At 31.3% G+C, this 27271-nt stretch overlaps 1 protein-coding gene across 9 annotated transcripts in view; it reads right to left on the bottom strand.

The window, feature by feature from the left end:
* Positions 1-27271, bottom strand: part of LOC143051848 (atrial natriuretic peptide receptor 1-like) — a 375823-nt gene that overhangs the window by 149647 nt on the left and 198905 nt on the right. The window lies entirely within an intron of this gene.

The raw sequence follows: 27271 nt of genomic DNA, 5'->3' as shown, positions 1-27271 counted from the left end.
TGCAGATGCATCCAACACGGATCTTTATGTAAATAAACATTACAACTTAATGTGTTTGTGCAAGTGTTATGCATTCAATACATGATAAAAGATTTATACTTCAAAATAGACTAACCAGCATTTGAAAGAAATTAGTTCATTTATATTTTCAATTATCAATACGATTTATACAATGGTGACATAAATGTAAAAAGGTTTTCTTTTCAACAAAAATGCCAAAAATAGTCTTAAGTTTATTTGACCCTTCAGTGTTTTTAACTTAAATAACTCCAAACAAATCATCTTCTATCGACAGTTTTACAATTCCCTGTAATGGTCTTAAAAAAAGAAGCTTCTTTTTAATAGTTGTACGATTATCTTTAACAATTCGTTTACTCGTGAAAAGCCTATATTTTTATTAGAGATAGCTGCCCTGTTGACATGACAATTGCCACCAACCGTGTTTTGTTAAAGAAAAATAAAACAGTCTAAAACTTAGCATCGTAGTCTTTATCAAAAAGAAGATGTGGTATGATTGCCAATTAGACATCTCTCCACAAGAGTCCAAATGACACAGAAATTAACAGCTTGTACACTGTACAGCCTTCAACAAAGAGCAAAGCCCATACCGCATAGTCAGCTATATTTGTTACATATAACTGTTATCGTGTCGTTAGTGATGCAATTCTTGGTTACAATATTTGAGTGTCGTCTGTACCTAATACATATCTGGCATCGGGGAAAACGGTCATATGCACTGGAGACGGAAATTTTGGAATAAAAAAACCAAGACTAATAGTAAAATGATTATGGCTATAAAAGAGAAGACTCCTTTTTGTTCTTGCTTGTGTGAAAATAACCATCTGTGTTTACAATAAGTAAAAAACACGTAACTTTTATACTTCAAACAAAATCAGCAAAACAAATACATTTATAATCAATGGCGAAATTCAAAAGATGTTTCTTTAACTTCATTATCAAAGATCTGATTTGATGAAAATTAACATTTAACGACTGTGTTTTGATTGTACTACAGTAAAGCTGTATATTAATAATGGAAATTATACAAATAGTGTTTTTATAGTTTTGTGAAGTGGTAAATATATATAAAAAATAATGATCACTTTAAGCAAAGGCTGTTGGTGATCATCTGAATCAGACAACGGCTAAGTGTAATGGATTTTAGATGTTATTAAGGAACAAGTTTGTCTTTTTTTCTCTCAAAATTAGATATTAATGTTTAAAGCTACATGCATTAATAGGAATAAGATCGGAGCTCTTCACAACCTCTTCCTTTGCCCCTAAAAATAGAATGTTAGAGAACCTAAAAATAGAATGTTAGAGATTATATAAGTGATAGACGTCTGTATTTTCGTTCAATGACGTCACTCGAAAAAAGTCGAATTTAGTTGTCAAACAAATATAACGAACCTTAACCGACAGCTAGATGTTTTTTAGCTGTAAGTTTTAAATGAAAATCAAACCGTTGTGCAAATGAGCCTCTTTCTGACGATTTAATCATGCTATTTCAATTTTGACATGAATCAATCATTTGAATTGGAACTGTCATATAAGGCGATGTTCCCTGGATTTAGCATGCATGTACCAGACTAACCAAACACTTTAATGAGAACTGTCATATAAGGCGATGTTCCCTGGATTTAGCATGCATGTACCAGACTAACCAAACACTTTAATCAATGTTTCAAAGTGTACCATAATTATACTTGTTTGTTTTGAACCTGTCATTTTATAAACGCAAATATGTAAAAAAAAAAAAAAAAAAAAAAAAAAGAAAAAAAAAAAATCTTGTTTTAACTTTATGCTTCATTGAGAATTAAAACGATATCGCAGTATGAATAAAATGAGTCTGAAAACCAAAAACAAAATTTAATAGCTATAACTTATCTTTTTTTAATTCGAGCGTCACTGTTGAGTCTTATAGACGAAACGCGCGTCTGGCGTAAATACAAAAGTTAATAATGGTATTTAAGATGAGTTATTATTAATATAAAAAGTTCTCAAAAATTGCTTCGAAAAAAGATTTTATAAACGTTTTATATCTATACACCAAGTCCATGTTTCATCCGACATATTTATGAAGGTTATAATTCAGCCTTTATTACAACTCTCTCAAAACGTACACGAAGAAGCACTATATGGCTATTCAAACCCGAGCCTCGTTTTGAAATCAACGATCTACAGCCTACGACAAGAGCGTTGAAACTTAATCACATCTATTAATGGTACTTTTCAATGCTGGTTCTCTAATGGTTAATGGCTCTTCTGTCTAATACAAAATATTTCAACAACCATTCAAACTGTTTATTATCCTTGCATTAGCTTGTCTCTCACTACGACTCAATAACCAATTATAGTCTCGATATCATCGGCAACAATTTGCCAAATGTCCCTTTTTTAAGTGGACATAACGTAGAATTTATGGAAAACTACTATTATATTTTGTCTAGGAAGTTATTTATTAGGCACAGGGATCGGAATATAGCAATAGTATTGTTTCAGGAAGTAAATTATATGTCTTTATTTAATGGGATACCCCTTTTTCTAAATTTGACAAGTTTACTCGATTCCTCAGATTTATATTCAACACAAGTGCTGATCGACAAATGATTCATTGATTGTTTGTTTCTTAACGTCCAGTGGCAAATATGTCATGCATGTTAAGGACGATCTTTTATTCGATATAATGTAATAAAGTCAACATTTTAAAGCTCGGTCTGCAAAAGTTAAAAGCAAAGTTCGGCTGGCGTTTCCTTCAGTATCTCGTTTTAAAATAAGGAATTAAGCTTCATTTAGAATGTTGTCAAAATGATCTTTTCGTTCTCCTTATTGTTGTCAAATTTGTCTTCTGCTTCTTGCAAGATCTGCACTAAAAGATTTGAAGTTTAAAATTTTTAACTGTAAAAAAATCAATTGAAATAGCGTCTAAAGCGCTGTTCTGGATTTACATTCAACAGGAACGCTCAAAGCCAAAAGGTTTGAAATCCAGGGATGCATAAGAAGTAGAGTACTTAATTTTTACTACAGTTGTGTTACATGAAACAACAGTCAATCCCTTTCTTCATCCGGGACTTTTGCAACATTTATTTATTTGATTTTCCTGTTTGGAATAAACCGTTTAGCTGAGAGAAGTTGCTGTTTATGTCTTCATTTCTATCTAATGTTCTTGTAACTATTTCTATCATTTAATTCAAATGTTGTCCTTGTCTAATTAACCGAGGTTCTTTTTGTGATAGTGCTGCTAATAAAAGAGATATCTGACGAGACGCAATAATTACATTGCGACCACTCAGAAGTTTGCATTCTCAATATTTTATTCTACGTAAAGTCTTCCCCTTGATAACCTTAATAGAATCATTGACCAAAACATTGCTTGGTGATAGCCGTGTGTGTTTCTGCAATATAGATAATTATACCATCAGCCACTCATAATGAAATCTTTGTCTCGACGACCTGTTTGTATGTCGTGTCCTCGGAGGTATATATAAAACAATGTGTCAATAACCTGTCCTTATATCAAACAATTAAATGAAATAGATGTCTGCAAGAATATGTTCCAACTGTAAACATGATAAGTGTTTTGATCATAATATTCTAGCTGTCCTTGAGAAAATTGATTAAATAAATATGTATGACCGTCCATCAAAGAAGATTGAATAACTTTCATTTATGAAATAAACCATACCCATTTGGTCAAATTATTGTAATATTTATTTGTTTACTTCTTCTAATTGTATTTTGTTCGTTTTACTGATTATTTCATTTGCTTGCTGGTCGATTATCATTGTTATATTTATTTCCCTAATTTTTACTATTGTATCTCCCTCGTTTGCCCTGATTTTGTTGGTTGTTGGATCTATTTTATTACGATGACAATGAGGCTAAACAGACAACTACAACCCACAGAGGTCGTAATGGGTAATCAAATAAAACAATTTTCAATATTGCAACTGGCAAATTATATTGTTATGATCTGATTATTACAAAGAGCATATATCAGATGGATTCATGTAATGATATTAACATGGTTTGCATAGACTTCGTTTTGCAATAATTACACTTTCTTTCCCTCATCATTTTGCATTTTGCAATGCTAACTCTTTTATAATGTGTACACTTTCCCATCCTCATCATAATGTTTACAATTTGTACTCTTTCCTTTCCTCGTTTTTACAATTTACACTCTTCCCTTTCTTTGATTTTACAATTTCTACGCTTGCCTTTCGTCGTTTCAGAAGCTAAATATGGCTCAAAACAGATTAAAAAAAAACGTTTTCCTTCATTGTGAAGGTTGTCCATTTACATAAATTACCTATTACTCCTAATGATTGCAATGTATTCCATTTTATTGAACTTTTGTAGATAATGATGCTGATTTGAAATAACATTATGTAGTAAAAAAACTAAAGTCTACAAGTTACAAACTGGATCTGGGCTATCGGAGCGATCTGTTTTATTGTGATGATGATGGTTTTGATGGCTTTGTTTACCAAATGTTACCGTAATTAGGATGTCGTAATAAAGTACCATGTGATTTTCAAATAAAGACCCCAATTTAACAAAATCATTAGCAATTAATTTCTTGTTTAATGATAAGTTTGTTTGTCCATAGAAAAATATAAGAATACAATCTGGATCATTATCATTTCGATAAATGTTACATGTAATTAGCTTTTAAAATAGCTACATCATCAATTTAAGCACTTTTAGAACAATACAAAATAAGTCTTTTAACGTGTTTTGAGCTTTATAATGAATCTGATATAAAGAATCTGTAATATAAGCGTTTGCTGACTAGCGGTACACAGACGATATGCGTTGTAGACTATTGCTATCTAGACTATAACAGACGGTATATATGACTTGTAAATGTAATTTAACAAACCTCCATGTTCATTTAAAGTTTTTACAAACATTATTGAGAGAACAGATCTTGCAATAACCAAAAATTAATCTTGGAGCCATATATCATAAAACTATGACTTGTAGTTTCTTAAAGTTTCAAAATTAGTTAAGAACATATAAACGATCGGGAGAACGAAGGTTAACAACCTTTGAACCTGCCATCATTCGGAGAGAGTCGGAAAATACTGCAACTTTCAAGCATATATAAATTTGTATTTCTTAGTCTTAAAATACTCTCCGAATGCACACCGCTTCTTTAAAGACATTTTTGTAAACTACATGTAAAAACCATATTACCCACAATGTGCAGTTGTGCAAAAATCAAAATCAAATAAATAAGATAAAACTTTCGTCATGCTATTAGAGAGTATTTAAAGACTAAGAATACCAATTATCTATATGCTTGAAAGTTGCAGATTTCCCGACTCTATTCAATTTGTTGCAGACTTGCGATGAGAGAAATACAAAGCCTTAATTCATATCTAACGTAGCAAAACATCAACAGTGACATCAGATGTGATTGTTTTTCTTGTTAGCCTCTTGAAAGCAAACATTAAAGATATGGAACTTTTTAAACAAACAAGAATTATCATTCATGTTATGGCATTTTCACTTGTTTTTGTTTTTTGTTTTTTGCCAAAGATGTTATCCCACGCTGAAAGACAGAAGAGCAAAACAAAACAAACAGACAAACCTGTGATAACACAGTTATTAACAAACAGATAAACCTGTGATAACACAGTTATTAACAAATTAAGTAATCATCACTACAGCGAGATGTACGAATACACAGAAGCGAATCGGAAAATACTGACAGCATATACTCGATCAATTCATACGTAATACTATAGATGGAGGAGACAGCGCTACCATTATGCACCTAATCTGATTTTATTCCTATTCGCTGTCTTTGACATAAAGTATGCAGCTTTTAAGTCGTTGGCTTGCTGTAGTTTTGAATTACACACATCTATTTCTATCTTTTAATTATTTGCTGCACTTCTTAGAATTCCTTCACACTTTTTTTTTAATATTTTAATAAAGATAACCCAATTGCAAACAATAAACCCTGACGAGTTAAAATGCAACCATAATATACCCATGAAACATACCATCCATGACAAAAGTACTAAACAAGACATGTTTATACGATATAACGCAAACTCTGGAGTTATAATGCAAACATCTTGATTTCAATAATTCATTAAGTTTTGTATATGTGTCCGTCTGTCATTAATTTCGGTTGTAATTTTCTAGTATATAAGAAAAGAACCATAAATGCATGGCCAAATCATTATAATAAATATGCATAGGAATAAGGGAATACTTGAAGTGCAATTATACATAAATTAAGAATGGTTTCATTGTGCATCAGAAAAGTATATAATTTAACAAGAAAATAATTGTATAGGCATATTTTAATTGAAAGATCAAAAATAATTTCCTACAATTGTGAAAATTTCAAGTCAAATAGACAAAATGATCTTTCTGTTTTAAAATGAATTATCCATAAAGAAACATTTTTTTTTAAATTTTGATGCAAGAAATCGTTTTTTTATCTCAGGATATGATAAAGCTTCTTAAAAGTATTTGAATTTTCATTTCAATATAGTGAAGTACTTTTCAGATGCTTGGGTAGCAATTTGAATGGAGAGAACATGATTTTATTAATAAAAAATATCATTCCAATCCATACATTTATTGCCAAATAGTAGCATGTTTGAATCTAACCAACTTTACACTGTCCTCAAAAGAGAGCTTACTTTGGAAGTATATTTATATTCGGTTATAGCCTATATTAGCTGGGTTGATTTTTTATTTTCTTCAGTATAACTTCAATTTACTCAATTTTCTTTGTAATATATATTACAAGTAGTATCATGGATGTCATTTTTTGGGCCTTTATAGTTTGCTGTTCGGTGTGAGCCAATGCTTCGTGTTGAAGATGGAGATTTTCATATTGGCACTCATAACACATCTTTTTATATCGATTATTCTGCCATTATTAGTCAATGATATGTTCTAAATATTCAAGCATTTTACTTCGCAATGAGTACAAAGGTGATAAATTTTAATATATACAGCCTCCTCCATTAATAACTACTGTTTCCTTTGAATCTTAAATAAGAAATAAGATAAAACAAATGTTTGCGTTTAACGCAAAGGTTTGCGCTAAAACGCCAATGTTTGCGTTATTTCGTAAAGGTTTACGTTATATCGCAAAGTTTGCGTTACAACGCAAACATAGGAAGAAATATTTAAAAAAAAAAAAGTTGTGTGGCGCTAATACGCTTCCGTATGTTTATGTTTAATAAAACACATTTTATTATTATACTATATATATGTGCCTAACAAGATTGTGTGAGGTAGACGAAATTGACCTCAAAACGATCGTATTGTCTTTTGATGTCCAAAAATAGGCAGATCGTACATATAAGGACTTTATCTAACGACTACATAAATTTGGGATTTATTATTATAATATACGAACGATTCTGAAAAATGTATTTTTTTGGTAGGATAAACAAAAATTTATTACCTGGCGTAGCCGTGCGTAAAATGTTTTTCTGCAATTATCTTCGACAAATGGCGTTTTTAATGGAAAAGAACGTAAAAAACAGTAAACTTTCCCTTTTTCTCCGCAATAGACTTTCAAAAATATTTTATCTATAATGTGAATTCGGAAAATTATGTGAAAATATAAAACTGTGGCAATTGTTACCTTTCATACCTTAAGTTTCATTGATAAAACGTAATATGGACTGGTCCAGTGTCCAGTATGCAGGTCATTTAATTTACTGTACACATTCACGCACGGTCTGATTTAATCAATATACTCGTACGAAAAGTATGAACAGTTTGAAGGTAATCAAAAAGAACTTAATCCAATCAAATTGTATAAGATTCAATAACAATGTCCAGTCCACATTATATTAAGTAATAGGAGTAAACTGGGTAGGGAGAACATGACAGATATTTCAAGTTGATATTTATGCAATAACGAATTAAAATTTGTCGACCAAAAGTTTTGCTACAATTTATAAAATATATCGTTCTGTATTGGTATAGTTTTCGGACCTTTCATTGGCGTATTTAAAGCTATAAAAAGTTTGAGCTTCAAAAGTTCGCACAATTATTGACTTTATACAGAAAATTCGTCCTTGTAAAACATTAATAGTTCACAAATGGTACGTGATTTTAAAGTAAAATTATTTCTTAAAACACTGCAAAAAAATTCATTCATAAAGTGGTATCATCATCAAGTGCGTTGAAATGAACAGTGGTATAGCAAACATCGAATTCCCTCACAAAATGTTATCACACACTATAACGGTACTTTTTCTTAACCAAATGAACATTTCGACATAAAATGTCTCCTCAGTGATGCTCAGAGCTCAAATACTTGTAACTAGTATAAGTTCTTTTTGAGCGAATCGTTTCCCCCCTCACTTTACCTACATCAGACTAAATATTTGAAAGGCAAGGATGTTTAAAAAAACACATAAAAATTTTAGGAGCTGTTTGATCAACAGGGACATTATTTTTGCCTGTAATAATTTGAACCTCAGCTAATTTGTGAACGAAAGTTTTTAAGAATAGAATGTTGCAAATAAAGTCAGTTCAAAAGAACTACTAGATGACTACTGAGTTGACGACGAGAAATGTGTTAAGACATCATATGTAATTAAAATGCAAGATTTCCCAGCACGATTCGCCTTTGTTATGGCAATTGTGTACTTCATCTAACTTTTTTAAAAATAATTATGGGATCGACTTGGGTATAATTTATTGGTATTTTTAAACTTGTAATAGATTAGACGAGAGTGCACACGCTGAAATGTCTCGCCTTCTTTACTAATCATTGATATTATGTTGATAGTCCTAAATATAAAGCTTTGTTACAACTGTCACATAAACTTAACATTAACCAAGAAAACTAAACATTGACCAATAAAACATGAAATGAGGTCAAGGTCAGATGAACCATGCCAGCCAGACATGTACAGCTAACAACTCTTCAATGCAACAAATATAGTTGACCTATTGTTATAGTTTAATAAAAACAGAATAAAACACAAAAACTTAACGCTGAGCAATGAATCATGAAAAGGAATCAATTTCAAATAAAACCTGCGCGACTGACATATATATCATAAAATATTTCTATACACCAAATATAGTTGACCTATTGCATATAGTATTAGAAAAAAAGACCAAAACTTAAAAACTTAACTTTGACCATTGAACCATGAAAATGAGGTCAAGGTCAGATGACACCTGCCAGCTAGACATGTACACCTTACAATCATTCCATACACCAAATATAGTAGACCTATTGCATACAGTATAAGAAAAACAGACCAAAACACAAAAACTTAACTATAACCACTGAACCATGAAAATGAGGTCAAGGTCAGATGACACCAGGTCTTCCACCTTCTAAAATATAAAGCTTTGAAGAAGTTAGCTAACGCCGCCGCCGCCGCCGCCGCCGCCGCCGCCGCCGCCGGATCACTATCCCTATGTCGAACTTTCTGCGACAAAAGTCGAAGGCTCGACAAATGGGGAAACTTTCATTTTGATTAAATATCAAACTAGTAACGTTCCGATATTCAAATTAACAGTAAAGTTTGTCTTTACATTCACGGCGACTAAATGTACATAGCAAAAATTCTTTAAAAACGCAATAATACCGAAATTTGATCGTTTAGTTAGCTTGTCGATGATTCGAACGAACTTTTGACAAGGATTTGCATATGTAGTCCCTTTTCTACTGTGGTTTTTAACTTCAACGTAACTGTTTGAACTGCAGAATTATGGTTCTATTTTTATTTTTAAGTTATGTTTATTCAGTTGTCAAGTTATGTAACATTTTTAACACCTATAAATAAACTCATCATAGATACCAGGACTAAATTTTGTATATACGCCAGACGCGAGTTTCGTCTACAAAAGACTCATCAGTGACGCTCGAATCCAAAAAAAGTTAAAAAAAGCCAAATAAAGTACGAAGTTGAATATAATTTTACAATTAAGACTTAAAGTGTTATTTCAGCTTTTCCGCATTACAAATTAAAAATCAAATTTACACGTTCCCAATTACCAAATTATAAAAAAAGTACATCGAACTTAAAAATACCATTGAAATTCATAATTCGCTACGATTCAATGAACATCTGGTAATTAAACAGAGTTTTGATTCTGTAACTTTTTGGTAATTGTTTTCCATTCTATATATTTTTGCCCACTATAATATATTATTTTATTTATATATCCAGCACTACATTATTCCCAAATTCTTTAAACTTAAAAGAATCCATCTGAGGTCACTTTTTTCTGAGTAAGTTTGATCTTGAGTTTTTAAACTTACCAAAGATAAAAGTAAAGAAAATGTAATTGAGAATGGAAATGGAAAATGTGTCAAAGAGACAAAAGCCTGACCAAAGAGCTATAAACAGTCGTAGACCACCAATGCATGAGTCGTCAACGCATCGCGAAAATCCAACACTCCGAGGCGTGTTCCAGCTGGCACATAAACAAAATGTGTACTATTTCAGTGAAAATGGAGGCCATACTAAACTCCAAAAAATATAAATGAATTAAAATTAATAATCATATAAGACTAAAAAAAGGCATTTTTTTTTATAAATGAGCTGTAAAATAAATCAAATTTACAGTTTACATGTTTTAATGTCGGTTAAGCAAACAAGAGTTTAATTGATGCATATCCAATCTTTAATTAAATCATACGCCGGATGTGTTTACATAATCTGTGTATTTGTAATCTCAATTGTGTTTTATTACTATTTGTAAAGGACTATTGAACTTTTGCACTTTTCACTATTTTTATTTATGTTTCACATGAATTTAATTTACAAAACCAGTAACACTGCATTATATCGGTACCGAAGAAGAAAGACCTCAATTTAATCAAACTTGTGAAATAATTATCTTTTAAGTTTTTGCATTCAGTTTAAAACGCTATCTTGTTTTGAGAGTTTATTTCGAGATAACGTAATAAAAAAGACATTCTAACAGACAAAAACATTGCTTTTAACAAATTACGGAATTACTGGCTCAGCATGTAGTGTTTCGTGAATGTGTTGATGCTGCTGTGTTTCTAAAATAATTGTACTTAAATTTATCATCTGTAGCAAAATCAATTGCACAACTGGAAAAAAAAACTGGGATTTTTTTTGGCAACATTTTGTCAGTTTTATTATTTTCTTGAGGTTGATGATCGGCATAAAATAACTGATGACTTGATATGAACATTTCAGAAAGATGTTACTGATTTGTAACACATTCATATAATTAAAACTAATGTAAGCAAGATACATCATATTTAACACCAGCATGCTGGTCCCGGGGTAAAACATTTGAACCCAGATACAGGAGTAACCCGCTAGGAATATTCGAGATATTTGGCGATATATAATATAGACACTCACTGATGATGCGAGAACAAAAAAAAAAAACAACTTTCCATAATGATTTGTCCCGAGTCCCTTAATACGGGATTGATAAAGTGAATACTTTTCGAACTCTTCAATTTTTTGCAGTAACATTCAGTTCTCCTTTTGAAGTGCTATCCCGACATACTTTCATAATAAAAATAGAATTTTTGCGTCGATTAGGCGTGAAATATGAAGCAATAATGTAATTGCCACTGGACATTTTTACAACCATATATTTATCATTCTAACCCTAAAACTGAGGTTTCATTGGTTTAAGATTCAACTACATTTAGAACAACTTAAAATATATTTTGCATACAGATATCATAGTGTACAAATGTATCGTAAGGCGGGAACTCATTACGGCTTCGTTTACAGAGGAACAAATGTAATTTGTCAACAGAGAGTGTTATGAGTTTGAACATTTGCTTTCTGTTGATCGTTAAGCTTTCTATAGCTGATAATCTGTGCCATAATTAAACTTTTTGACATTTCGCATTATATGTTTATTTATTGAAGCAAATATAGTTTGCGTGCACTCCTCATATGCTGCACTTTTATAATTGTTTTACAGTCAATACATAAAGTTATCTAATCATTAGAAGCTGGGAACAGTATATATAACGGGAAATGAATCTGATAGGCTTTTCAATATAAAATTGATAAAAATCTCGGACTTTACGAAACTTTGCGAGATTTATAGATTTTGTTATCGTCTGGCTGAAAACCTGTCGAAACTGCTCAATAAATTTACCACATAATTCAAATATGTTCCTGTTAGAAGAAAGTCTGAAAAACGGTTGACTGTGTGACCATTTGCAAATCAACTCGTAATCAATATAATCTGGTTTATTTCCCAATAATTTTCATGAAATGAATACTTTGCTGATTCTTAGTTTACAAGTTAAAATTACTTCGAAACAAACCCCTCTATTGCATTCTTAAGATACAGATAAAATTGTCAGTGAAAAACTTTGAGGTTCTATTTGGATATATGAAATATTGTGAATCTTAATGAAACAGCAACCTAAAAAGCCATATCGATATTATGTTTATGACAAGGAAGATAATATACGTTATTGATATAATAATAATAATTTTTGGGGCAACATTTATTGAAAAGATGGCAAGATTGCCATTACGATAACAACCCACTTAAGATCATAGAATTTAGATAATAATCTTTACGCAGTTAAAGTTAATGTTTTTGTTTTCCTTATTTTAGGAAGTTTGAGTAGATCTTTGATGGTTTTCATTTAATTTATTAAAAACTTTTGAAAACTTTGGAGTGTTTGGGATGCATATGAACAGACACTTATAAATGACTGTTGCTCTTGTGATGAAGTTTGGTTTTTGTCGTTGGGTTATCTCAACATCTCCTTTTATTTGTAACATCTACGCTTTACAAATACTCAGAGATTATTTAAAGGCAGCGCACAACGTTATTACAGCTGATAACAAACAGCGTAGATCTTGCGTTCTACCCGATCTAATAAAAGTCCAAACTGCGAACAAAACAGGAAATAAACGGACATACAGTATTTGATTTCAGTGAACGATAGAACATAGATTACTGCATTTCAACGACTGATAAGACATATATCTCTGCAGAGCTGCACAAATTAAGGCAGATAACTATTGACCAATTCTATTAACTTTGAGATGATAAGTGCCCACGTTATAACTTGCAGTGGATCTTTAATTTACAAAACTAATGACTTTAGTCCTTGGCGGTTAATAAAACTTGTTCAGTTTGATTATTTAGGATGCAACTTTAACGTAGTCGTAGATGTATCAACGGTATATCTTGACTGAGAGTATTGATTTATTATAAAATCTATTTTTATTTACAGGTTAATTGCTATAGCTTTGGATACCACTGAGATCTTCCGTGGTTTTATAGTGATTTTCTTTTAATTGGGGATATGCTGTGGTTTTTATTGTAAAGAACTTCTGTCAAAGATTGTTTTATGGAACATTGATCCTGCTGGCTTCCGGCTGAGCAAAATTGTATATTTGTATTTCTTATATATCATATATCATATGTGACAAACGGCTACTAAGATTTCAATAACTAAGGTAAAATGAAATAGAAATCTTAAATTGCTAATAATTCACAAAGGACATCCGTAAACTCTTGGTCATTAACGTCTTATGTATCATAATTATTTCCTTTCCTTTATATTATATAGCTTGAACAGCTTTTTATTGTCCAGCACAAAATTATATATTGTATGACAATGTTATTGAAATCATGACAATCGGAGATACAACATGATACATGTGATGTCATATATTTCTGAAACAAATCAGGAAACTTCGCAAGCATTCATATACCACCATTTTGTCATTTTCAGACTTTCAAAGGTGTTTTTATACTTCTTGTATCTGAAATCGATATAAGGAATTGAAATTTAAAATTAGACAAGATTTACAAGATTTAAAAAAAAAAAATACAAAGAATTTGAAACTTCATGAACATTTCGAGTTACGGAAATAGAAACGATAAATTTTTGGGTCACAGAAGTAGCAAATGAGTACTAGTAGATTGAATAATCTGATTGAAAGTTCATTGAAGAAATCAGCAATACAGAAAAATGAACGTAATCACACGAGTAGTAAATTGATAAAAATTACTTTAAACCACTCTTATTACCAGAATCATATGATACATGTATTATATGTCTCTGTTATTCCTAACATTAAAATTGATCCGATCTGATAATTGCAACAAGATCGGATAATTAATAAATCTTTATTCTTTTCCAATGGTTTTTTATGAAGCTGATTGATTTTCATGATGAAATTTGAACTTCCTATCATTTGATTCCGTAATTAAATTGTTCTCGGTAGGAACTATTTAGTTTCATGGATTACTACACTATGCAACTCACTAATGTTCTTCTTGCGTAATGAGACATGAATATAATCATTGTTTTGGTATTGGTGTTAACTTGCTAAAAAATATATATATCTTGGTTTAGATTAACGTTAAATAAATGTGATGTGAGGTACAAATGCACTCCTCAATGAGACAGCATCACAACAAACAAGTACTACTAAAAATTAGTAAACATCCGGTCTACAACGATTTCGACCTTGACATTGCACATATTAAACGCTAGTCTAAGACCACCCGAGGATCTCAATTCGCGTACTATCCTATATGAAAAAGCTGTAAAATAATCCCGATCTTGGATAAGCACAAGAGCTTGTGGCGAGGTTTAATTAGTTTGTTAAGCATTCAACCCATCACCTTTTACGTGTGTTTTCACTTAAAGTACAGATAACCAAATTTATGACAGGAGATTTGGGGTCAATGTCAGTGAGGCAGTAAGCAAACATCACAAAAAGCCAAAATATAGAAATGCACAGGGTTTAAGCTATACGTATGCGTCTATCGTCATCGTTACAAGATTCAACAAAAAAGCAAAATATAAAAAAAAACATGAAATCTTTCTCACTGACTTTTGATTCATTGATTGATTGCTGGTAATGTCCAGTGGCAAATAGTTCATGCATATTCAGGATGATACACTCACTGACTTTTGACCCATTTTGTTTGCTCGATATATATGCCACGTGCTCTTTCATTTAAACAATATTTTGTTTAACCTTTTCGCTAATACAAAATGTATGTTATTGATGCAAGTGAAATATTAATATGAAAAAGCACTACAGATTGTAAATGGTAAAGTTCACCGACATTTTCCCTTTGACCAACGCTTTGAATCGCTAGATTTCTCGTACGGCCAGAAATTTATAGTAATGTTATCTACTGCATGTAAAACTTTGAATTTGGTGATTTTATATCATTTTATCGTCTGATGTTTACATTTTACTTGATCCATGCATCTTTAGATTGATCCGTGCAACTTAAAATTGACCCGTACATCTTGAGATTTATCCGTGCAACTTACGATTGATCCGTGTATCTAAAGATTGATCCCGTGCAACTTAAGATTGATCCGTGCAACTTAAGATTGACCCGAACATCTTATAATTGATCCGTTCATCTCGACAGAATTTAATCTATTTAAGTGTTAAAACAAAGATAACACCTTACACAGAGTATGATATGACAGTGAAGAGGATATTTACTTAAATGTTGATAAATTAATTCCACTTTGACGATTTGTAAATAGACGCATCTGATATCATGGCCTTCCCGAAACCTATTTATATTATATAATCTCTAAACGTGGTAACCACAAAAACTGGGATTAATTTTTGCACGACATGTTCTTTTCGACAAGGTTATGAAAGTGTTTGAATGACATTTGAAAGGTAAAAACAATCACATAACGGAATTGCAATCTTCAATTTGATGTGAAGATTTGTTATGTCACGAAATCAGAACGAGTGGGAACGTGTGTGTATGCAAATACCATTCCTGAACAAAGATGTGGGGGTTCAATGAAAGACGTTATAAACCAAACAATACACATTGGTTTAAGTACTAAACAACTGTTAAATACCTATAACTGCTACTTGTTAAAAACAAATTATATGCTTTTATCTTGAATGTAATATTATATCATTATCTTTCACGGTATTTTTAAACAGGTAGTATTGTACATCTCCAATCTCGTTGTGGTTGTCATCATGGTTGGAAGTATGTCGGTCTTTCAACTTTTAAGATCTACAAACCGTTTAAAAATATCATTTAAGGTTCATTGTCTAATAACAGGTCAAAACGTTTGTTGGCACATTTTTTTTCTAGTTCTCAGGGTATATTAAGACTGAACAAGTTTCTGTTGTTTCAATATAATTGCATGACAGCAGTTCAAACGATAGCTCAAATGTTCATAGAAACATGTGTTTTATCTTAATCCGAGACCGCATGAGTATTAGGTCTGTTTACTTATATATATACTAGTATACATATCGTCTAAACATCAACCCAACAATGTTCGATCTGTAAATTTGCTTTCGCAATTTTTTTGTTCTCCCCTCGCCCGTTCTTTCGTTCGATCGTTTGTCAGTCCGTTCGTTCGTCTGTTCGTCCGTTCGTTCGTCCCACTTCAGATTAAAGTTTTTGGTCAAGGTAGTTTTTGATGAGGTTGAAGTTTAATCAACTTGAAACTTTGAACATATGTTCCCTATGATATAATCTTTCTAAATTCAATACCAAATTATAGTTTTGACCCCAATATAACGGTCAATTGAACACATAAAATGATAGTGCAAGTTTCAGGTTAAATGTTTTGGTTAAAGTTTTTAGTCAAGGTAGTTTTTGATGACGTTGAAGTTCAATCAACTTGAAACTTGGTATACATGTTCCCTATGATATGATCTTTCTAATTTTAATGCCAAATTGTTTTTTTTACTTCAATTTAACGGTCCACTAAACATAGGAAATGATAGTGCCTATGGACACATTCTTGTTTTTGTATATAATATGTTGGCTGCTATTTCATTAACATTGACTTTACCATACCTCTCATATTATCAATTAATATTATATTCAATCACCAGCTATACGGTTTAACATCTATATGTAATAAAACAACGATGCAAAACAATTTAGACCTGATGAAATTGAGCCTCGTTATGGCAGAAGAAACAAATTAGAGCGGGAATTGAGACATGTCATCGGCCACGCGATATTTGCATTTACACTTGATTCTATGAAATCAATTATTTAAAGCGACTAACCAAATAATTCTGTGTAAACGTAGAACCACAATCACAGGACAAATGACTTTTCTGTAATTTTCTAATCGACATTTTGTATTTGGGGGTTCTAGTTATTACTGCGAGACATGAAATCTGTCGTGAATCAAGCAAATGTCTTTTTACCATTCAGTATGTGCAAATGTCCGTTTTCATATTTTCTTTTCCCGAGAGAACTGGATTTTCAGTGATACATTTTGATAACGAAATGACACTTGACCTGTGGATGACCGTCGAATGCTGTATATTTTGCTAGTAAAGTCTAACTGCATCTGATTTATAACCGAATGAATTTTAGAATGGCTTTCTCTATAATGTTACATGCATTTAAACCGTTTCTGACCAGTTTGATAAATACTGATACATCACACATTGGTCAGGACAATGAGGTGGTTGCCATTTCCTGTCATAAGTCATTTGGAACAATTTGGTGCATTTTCAAGTATTTCATCATAGTAGCAGATTCTACCACTTATATGTTACCCAAATGACTATAATATTTATTCTCGAGCTCTTTCAACAGCTGTAATTAGAATTTTAAAATTCGAGGTTAATAGTTTTAAATTTTACTATCTCCAAAGATACATATCTGAACAAACAGGATAACATGGTAGATTTCCTTTATTTTCGAGGAGGGATTTGTTTTGCCATTTTGTTACATATAAATAAAAGAGAACATATATAGCAGTTGCATTCACGAAACTTGTATAACACAAATGGGCGTGGGAGGATTGCCAATTAGACAGCAATCCATCAAGGAATACAGTAAAGTGATGTGAACATGTACAATCGCCGCATGATTCCAACAATGAGAAGCACCCACACTGTTTATGTTTAGTAAGAGATAAAATGCTTGAATTAAGTATACAATACTTGTTGTGAATTTTTAAAGATGTAAATCTAGTAATCCAAAGTTTCAACCAATTTAATATTAATTTCTTCAAGTTGTTTGGTGTTACCCAATATTGTCTTTTTTATTCTAGTTTCTTTTCAAGGGAAGGATAGACGGAAATGGTACAAAATGTAGCGGTTTGAACAAATCATAATTATGTTTTCAAAATTTGTTTGGGTCGTCATTTGCTCTTGACAGAACAAGTTCAAAAGTGTTAATTATTTAAAAGATCCAAAAGATATTTCAGTTGTTAGACAAGACTCTTTTGTTACATTGTTAAATAATGAGATATATAGGTGTTGTAAATTGCTCGAAATAAAATAAACTTTTATTTAAAGAGGAAATAAATGCATTGATAAGCAAAATTAAGATAGACAAAGACAGGTGTTACGCAATAATTATCTTACGTTACAAAGTGTTATCAATGAATTTCTTAACTGTGATGACGCTTTTGAAGCTACTTTAAGTATGCATTTGTTTAAAGTGCAATTGTTAAAGTAAACTGTTTAAGTTTGTTGTGTTTCTACTATATTGAAACGAATCTAATTGTTTGATTGGTTGTTAGTTGCTTAATGTCCAGTGGTAAATATTTCATGCATAAGTTCCGAAAGTAATAAACAATTTCATTTTGTCAAAACATATTTTCTGAAATTAATTAAACGACTTCGTCCCAAATAATGTAAATGTGGGTTTATTTTTTGTACAGGGGTGGATTTAGTTTTTCAGGTGAAAGAGGCTCAGTTTAGATGTGTCACAGAACGGAACGAGGCCATAATTTTTCGATCTTATGTTAAAATAAATATTTTTCACCAATTTCAGAAGAGGCTCCTCCCACCCTCACATTGCCCTTTTGGAAACAGCCCTAAATAAACGAAACCAAGTGGTTGGTAGGGAAATGTCATTAAAATTAACAACTGTTTTGTCTCATGACATTATATACAATATTCTATTACAGCTTTTATTTTAGGTTATTTTATTTAAAAAAAAAAAAAAAATCCCATTTGTATCTGCTTTGTATACTAAATATTTCATTCGTTTTTATACAACTTAATTTAACAAGTAATAACCTCGTCACAGATGTACCTAACTTAACAATGGTAAATCTTGTTTATTTCTCAGGCCGACTTGTAAACCTTGTAAATATCTACTTTATCAACCTAAATGGCTTCCACTACAAGAATTAACCAGATACACAAGCCAGCCTTTACCAAATAAAATAGAATTAAATACAACTCTATGGCAATGAACGTACGGATTCACTAGTACATACAAATGTCAGTTCTATCGGATAAACTAAGTGTTCATATTGGTAACGTCATTATGCTCTTTTGTAATGAACAAGGAACGTTTCAAAATCAGTGTTCTTTTTTTAAACTTTTGATCCTAGAGATTGTTTTATTTTTCTTCTTTTTTTTAGGTATATTTTGGCAAGTTTGTACTAGTATGAAGTTTAAAAAATCGTCATTTGACAAAAAAAAAAAAAAAAAAAAAAAAAAACAACATATATTAAGTTTTTTTTAAATATTAAGTTACAGGCAAATCTTCCAGATTTATAGATGTAATTGTTTTGCTGTTTTAAGTAAATTTTTATTGTTTGTACGGATATATTGCGCACAGTTATATTCGCTTACAATTTATCATATTTCTACCACAGAGTTTAGTATTTTTTACGACAATGGTATCATGTTTTATCCAACTTATGACCAAGCGAATTAATGCAATGTCAGAAAAAAACAGTTAACCCAGTTCTCTTTCTCAAGTTTTTACCCACTTATTTTATACAGTGGCAAAGACATTACGACTATTGACATGGATTTTGTGTAAAGAGTGTTTAAGTTGATAATGAGAACTTCTTAATGTCTTTTGACAAGAAATGGATAAAAACATATCCAGTTATAGGTTAAATATGCAGCGTTTGCATTCGTTTTCAAATATACGTCTGAAGTTTAGATTTATCTCCGGCGATGAGTTCTGTTACTAACATGACTGGCGCCTTACAAGCATCACAGTCAGATAGCTATACAAATTTAGCTGACTATACGTTTTAATCAATTATACTTACAAGCGGTTGATGATTTGTAAAACATTTTGTATATTTTGAGTCTACTTTTCAAAAATGTCCCTTCGAGTATACTCGAGTCCTTATAACATGTATTCCAATGCATGCAATGCGACATGTAACGTGAGTTTTGAATGAACTACGCCTGTTGTCAATTCCACTGCTGACAGTTAACAACGTTGCGTCATACCAGTTTGTAATATTTCAAATGATTATTCATCGCGCGAAAAGCTTCTATTGGCGCATTCACATAGTCGCAGTTAGTATCAACGTAAGTTTCGTTTATTTAAATAAATGCCTAATGGTAAATAATGTCTACTTTGAACTTTTTCTATTCCGATTTTAATAGCTGGTCTAATTTTCATGGTTGAAAATAGCCGAGATTCTGGATCACTCGGTACCATTATAGTTAAATTTATAGTTGTCATCGACATAACATCGTCAAATATAACAATCAGAAAAGCACAAAGGAAATCAAACATTATTGTAACATGCCAGAACGAAAAATCTACAAATTTAATAAATCATTGATAACATGCACCTCATATATTTCACGGAAATTAAAATTATAAATATGAAACAATACAGTACTAACCTAAAAATCTTACCTAAATTGCTGTTTGAACCAGATCTATATAATATGAATTAGTATATTTATTTCAGAAAGAAAATGGTTTCAATTTGAAATGTCAAATTACTTAAATGTATTAATACTAGTTTAGTTTAGATATCAGCTAAATTTTGCAGTTTTATCAAATGTTTAGAATTATGACATTATGTTGTTAGAACCGTAAAGTGCACATATGAATCTGTGACTATTAAATTATATGTTTTCAATATCTGCATTAAATGTTGCATTTAAAATAATGATTCTAGTCATTATGGGCACTTTTAACATTCTCAATTTTGTTATGGGCACGTGATTGTTTTTGACAGTTCTAATTGGTCCACACGTACTTTAACAGGATGATGCGAGTACGCAACTAATTTTCAGGGACGGAAGTAGAATTTCATTGCTCCGTTAGTTTGTACTTTCTCTTCGCTTGATTATAGCAAATTGCTTTATAATACTATTGAATTAAATTGTACCGGTGTCTAAAGTGTATATTTACTTTAGGGATAAATTAGTGATACTTGTAATGATGTCTGGTACAGAGCGTGTAAAAAACGGAGATCGTCACCGACACTACATTTGAAATAAATAAAACCTTTCCAAAATAATAGTAAACAGTTGTGTTCTCTATAATGAACTGTCAACGTGTACAACCCTGACGGAATAGAAACAAGTACTACCAAAGCCATACACAAATACACAGTGCATATTCTTCTGGGTTTGGGATAGTCCAGACGAATAGATTTTGTAAAGAATATCAATTTAAACCCACGTCAATAAAGGCAAAAGTATTATACCGCTGTTCTATAGTCATAAATTGATTCAACTGAAAAAAATCCAGGTGACATGGCTGTTGAACAATCAGTAGGAATACAACAAAACCGTTAGGTAAAATCAAAACAAACGTTTACAAATAATTCCGTACAAACACGCGAGAATATTTCTGTAAGCTGATAATGAACATTCTACGGTATATTTCAACGAGGTGTAAATGAAAACGGTGTCGTAGATTTGTCTTATCTTTAGGACAAATTACAACAAGTATTGGAGAAAATGATACGTTATTACTACTTCAGATAAAATGACCATCATACTACATCATAATTATTTCAAGTCAGACTTATGGATACAGACCTACTCGGAATGTCTCGGTCAATTAGGGGCGATAATCGACAATAGAACACTTGACCGGAGATAGTTAATTTTCCATCAGAGACATACTCGTGCAAAAAGGCTGCTATATAACGTACATGAAAGAGTAAAAGGGTAAACAATATTTAATAGTTGTACTTTTTGATTGCTTTTTATTATTGAAACTTTATTATTCACAATTGGGATTGAAATTACAATTTAAAAATGAAATTGAAACTAAAATTAAAAATTAAACTTTAAAAATAAATTGAAACTAAATTTAAAGTTAAAAAATAAATTGGATATAAAAAAAGCAACCTTATTTCATTTGTGATGTTAGAAAAATCTAGCTGACAAATGTTATCATTTTTCCTAAAAAAGCGAACAAAACATTGATGATACAGAGTGCATCTATCTGAATAAAATGATAGATAGTAGGTGTTTGAAAATACGAGAATAAAGCATTAATAACAATTGCATGTACCTTGACCAACTTTCTCAACAGTAATTTATCATTTTGGCACAACCAAAGATTTGTTCCTTCCAAAAATAAAACCTCGGTATTTTTTTTGGTTTCTGTTAGTACGGCTTCAGTGTATGTTATATTAAATATCTATGAAATATTTCTACATGACAAACCACATTCTAATTCCATGAAATAAAAATAATAACATGTGAACCTTTTTTTCAACTGTGTTGTTAACATACAGAGTATCAAGATAGTTATTTCTACAATATTGTTACAATAAACAAAATGTAGAAAATGTGTTTAATGTTTTGTTTTATGAAAGCAGTTTAATGAACAAATAGTTTTAAGATGGTAAAATCTGGTGAAGACCGGTCGGTATCATCGTCAATTATAGAAGCAAATCAAAATACATATATATTATTGGTATTGAATAAAAAATGGCTTGTATTGACTATGTGGTTGATGTAAACTAATTTTAATAATCTAGTAGGGAGCATTATCTTATCTTATTCCAGGTTAAAGCATGAAACATACAGAATGTTCAATATATTATGTTTATTGACATTTTGAATCAAATGAATACTGTTTGCAGACGTCAATATCATTTTATTCAGTCAAACCTCTCATGTTTTTTACTTATTTTCACATATATATGTTTAAATAAAATAGTCAAGTAGCACGAGATGTTCTTATTTCTACTATTTATTTATAAAATGGTACAATATCGTACAGTTAATCAATTAGGATTCTCGAATATTATTGAGACAGCTTAAAAAAAGTCAAGTAATATTCTATTTGCCAATTACTGTATAAATCATGTTATAACACACTTTTGATATAAGTTGTTAATAGGAAAATAAGAAGATGTGGTACAATTGCCAATGAGACAACTCTTAACGCGAGACCAACATGACAGAGTAGTTAACAACTATAGGTCACGTACCTCCGTTAACAATGAGCAATGCATGTACCGCACATTCAGTTATAAAAGCCCTGAAATGACAAGTGCTCTTAACCGGACAAAATAGACTGAAACCATGCCTTTGAATGATCAGTTGGAAAGATATATAACTAGATATCATTGAGATGGGAGCCATCTCTGTGGGCCCCGCTGTCAATAACGTGGGGTAAATAAGTTGTATGGATAATCTGATATGAAGCATTATTTGAAGTTATTACATAGTCTCATGTGTGATTTTGATGTAAGATTTTAAGTTAAAACTGATAAATATTCTCATCTTACTTTCATAGTATAATAGTGATATGACTGCATGATGTGAACTCATTGTTTACTACTCTAAGGTGACTTCTGTATATATGGATTGATGTTTGAACAATATGTTTAAAGGTGCTGCCCAATTGATATTTGTCACATATTTTTAGAATTATGCCTTCAATATATTATGACCCACCAAGTATAAAGTATGAAATATTAATGGTTCTCGAGAGGTAGAGCGGACACAGTTTGTTAAGAACAACGAACGGATGGACAGACCGACAGACTGATCTTAGACCTAGGATGCATACATTATGACACATTCTCTTGTGTTGGTTAATATATATGTTAAATTGAAAATGTTTGTCAGGTATAAAGTATGAAATAATAACAGCTGTCCTCTCAAAATATAATGTGGATCAAATTTGTTAGCGATGGACAGACCAACAGGCAGACAGACCTTTGACCTAGGAAGTGGTACATACATCATGACACACCCTCTGGTGTTGGTTAAAATGGATGTCAAGTATAATATTTGAAATCATAACGGTTCTCAAGATATAGAGCGGACACAATCTTCACCACAGGACACAGGGTTGTCAACTGAAACCAAAGTTTTTTTGACGTTGACCTTTGACCTAGGAAGTTGTACATACATCATGACACGCCCTCTGGTGGTGGTTAAAATGTATGACAAGTATATACTTTGAAATCATAACGATTATCTAGATATGGAGCGGACACGATCTTCACCACAGGACACAGGATTGTCAACTCGAAACCAAAGTTTTTGACCTTGACCTTTGACCTAGGAAGTTGTACATACATCATGACACACCCTCTGGTGGTTGTTAAAATGGATGTCAAGTATAAACTTTGAAATCATAATGGTTATCTAGATATGGAGCGGACACGATCTTCACCACAGGACACGGGGTTGTCAACTGAAACCAAAGTTTTTGACCTTGACCTTTGACCTAGGAAGTTGTACATACAACATGACACACCCTCTGGTGTTGGTTAATAATCATGTTAAGTATTAAGTATGAAATCATAACGGTTCTCTAGATATGGAGCGGACACGAAAGTGCTACGGACGGACAGACGGACGGACAGACTGATCACTATAGGGCGACCCGCCGTCGGCGGGGCCCTAATAACCGTTTTAAACATTTTTTTAAGAAAAAAAACTATTGCTATATTAATTATATCAAACAGTTTCAATTTCACAATTTAAAGGTTAAAAGTAATTGGAAATTTCTGGAATTTAAAGGTTAAAAGTAATTGGAAATTTCTAGAATTTAAAGGTTAAACACATTGCGTATTAACAAATTTGCTCTTTGCATCATAGCAACTCATTGTCAATGAAAATTTATGTCCCTCCTAAGGGAGACAACCCGCACAAATAGATTGCTAATCACAGGTTCAATTACAAAACTTGCAAAACAGACCACCGAGTTAACATTTATTATTTCTTAGCTTGTTCACATAAATCAATTTCTTTTGTCATAATGATGTTTGAAAATAACAAGAATGCCAATAAATATATAACCAACGTACGTATATTGTCGGAAAATTTGATATTTATTTGTATAATAACAAAATCTCTTTAGAAAACACAGAAGCACGACAGCAATGGTCAAGCTTGTCTTCTTTTACTAACGAGTTCCACTAAATTTTCTATTTTCCGACAGGCTACGAGTTAATATTTATAATTAGAAATTATCTTTGCTTAAATGCGAACCTCGAAAAAAAAACCACTAGAAGGACCTTCAACAATAATATTATGATGGTATCGTTCACTCAAAGGAACAGCTTTAGTATACCTATTATTTGTTCTAACGTTGGATAATTGAATTTATTATTAGAAGTAGGGTATCCTAAATCTACTTTTCATTTGTCGGGTTTTTTTTCGCTAAACACGCGGCGTCTTGAAGAATGATGTGAATATCTTCGAACTTTAAACTTGTGAACGAACACGTTAAAAATCCTGTTACGTGTGTTGGTATGGTTTAAAACAGTGTAAATATTCTATTTATTCTCGTCCCGATATTCCTGTAATATTTGTCACTGTATATTTTACACCATGTCATCTTTAATATCATCATCATTCTATTCGTACGAATTATTATGTAAGCAGTATTCTTTAAATTTTATTTTTCATCCTACAAGACATTAACAATGTTCAGGTTTGGGAGTGTTGGGTGGGGGGCTTTGAATCGGGTTTACAGTATAAAGATTGAAAGGGGCAAAATATACAGAATAAAGCTAATGGGCAAAAAAAAAGGGCTTAAAAAAGACCCAAATCCAAACCTTCGAGTATTGGTCTACGTGATGGGTCCTTTGTCTAACAAACCCTTTCAATTGTGGTACATAAATTAATAAATCCTAGATAGTTTATACTGTCTATTATATTATACTGATTTTACAGACAAATACATAATTTATGCTTTAAGCAAATATTATAAACCCTAGTTATGAGAATTATCAACCACTTTTTAAGCTGAAACAACTTTTAGATTCTGAGACTGAATTCTTGACAGCACTCACCGTCTATAGAACCCCACACTCTTTTAAAGTTGCAAAAATGAAGTCCATTTATTTGTTTTTATTTTATGTATAAACTTGTAATTATTGACTGTTGTGTTAATGCTGTTATATTTTGATATTTTGTTTGACCCACATGTGTGTACTTTGCAAAATAATAAATGCTTTTCAGTTTTTTAAAATGTTTGCTATGCAAGAATTTTCCAATTATATTGATTTTTAATTTTTGTCACGAAAATAATTGTAATTTATATCGTTAATGTTTATTTTTTGTCAGAAACCATACTTGACGAATTTACTACAAATAAAGTAAAGGGATAAAATGATATTTAATTTGTTTAGAGATATTTACGACCTTGGGGAACATGAGATAAGAGTTCAGACATTTAAATACTTTATATGAATGGGATTAGATGAATATATCTTCATTTTTATATGTGTTTTATGACTAAATTTCAATACGGTACTTTTCACTGCATTTAAAACTTCAGTGTTGTGCAGCATTAACTGAACGTTTAATGGTATATGGTCATGATGGTTATTAATTTTATACAAATCAAACAGTATGCTCAATTCAATTGTATAGAATACGATCAGAGAATCCTACTTTATCATGGTGTTGCTTGAAAACAACAAAAATTGTCATTAAATGTACTATTTTATAAACAGTGTGCTCAATTGTACTGTATAGAATAATATTAGAGAATCCTGCTTTATCATGATGTTGCTTGAAAACAACATAATTGTCATTAAACATACTATTTTGAAAATATACAACGAAGATCTCCATTTTGACACGAAAAACACATTCCTTGTTAACTATTTGATAATTTAATGGTAACCCTTACTTATAATCCATTTGGTGGTTGTAAGCGGGTTGTAGGATCTTTTGGTTTGCTTCTTATAGCCGGTTGTCACTATCAAAGTTTTCTTGTACGAGTTTTGTTGGTAAAATATTTTGATAGATTTTTCGTATAATGACAATCGTCAAAGAAAACTTAAAAATAAACTTTACCGGACTTGGAGGAAATATATCTCATCCTACTTTTCTTGAAACTTGGATGAACTTTCACGGGAATTATCCAATCAAAGTGCAGTTTTTTCTTTGACTAAGTTTTTAATTACAAACTAGATATTGCCAACCGCATCCTGGTACCTTTGATAACTATTTAGTTAACTTTTATATTGATAATTGGCGTTAAACATGGACGTATCAGGAACACTTTTTACTGATCAAAGAAAGCTTAGATAGTTACAACTGGCCTTGAAAATAGACGGTACAGTGAACACAATTAAATTTTCTAA

The sequence above is a fragment of the Mytilus galloprovincialis genome, chromosome 11, assembly GCF_965363235.1.
Source record: "Mytilus galloprovincialis chromosome 11, xbMytGall1.hap1.1, whole genome shotgun sequence".
Lineage (NCBI taxonomy): Eukaryota > Metazoa > Mollusca > Bivalvia > Mytilida > Mytilidae > Mytilus > Mytilus galloprovincialis.
The sequence above is the reverse complement of the archived record's forward strand: the minus strand, read 5'-3'. Positions and strand labels throughout refer to the sequence as shown.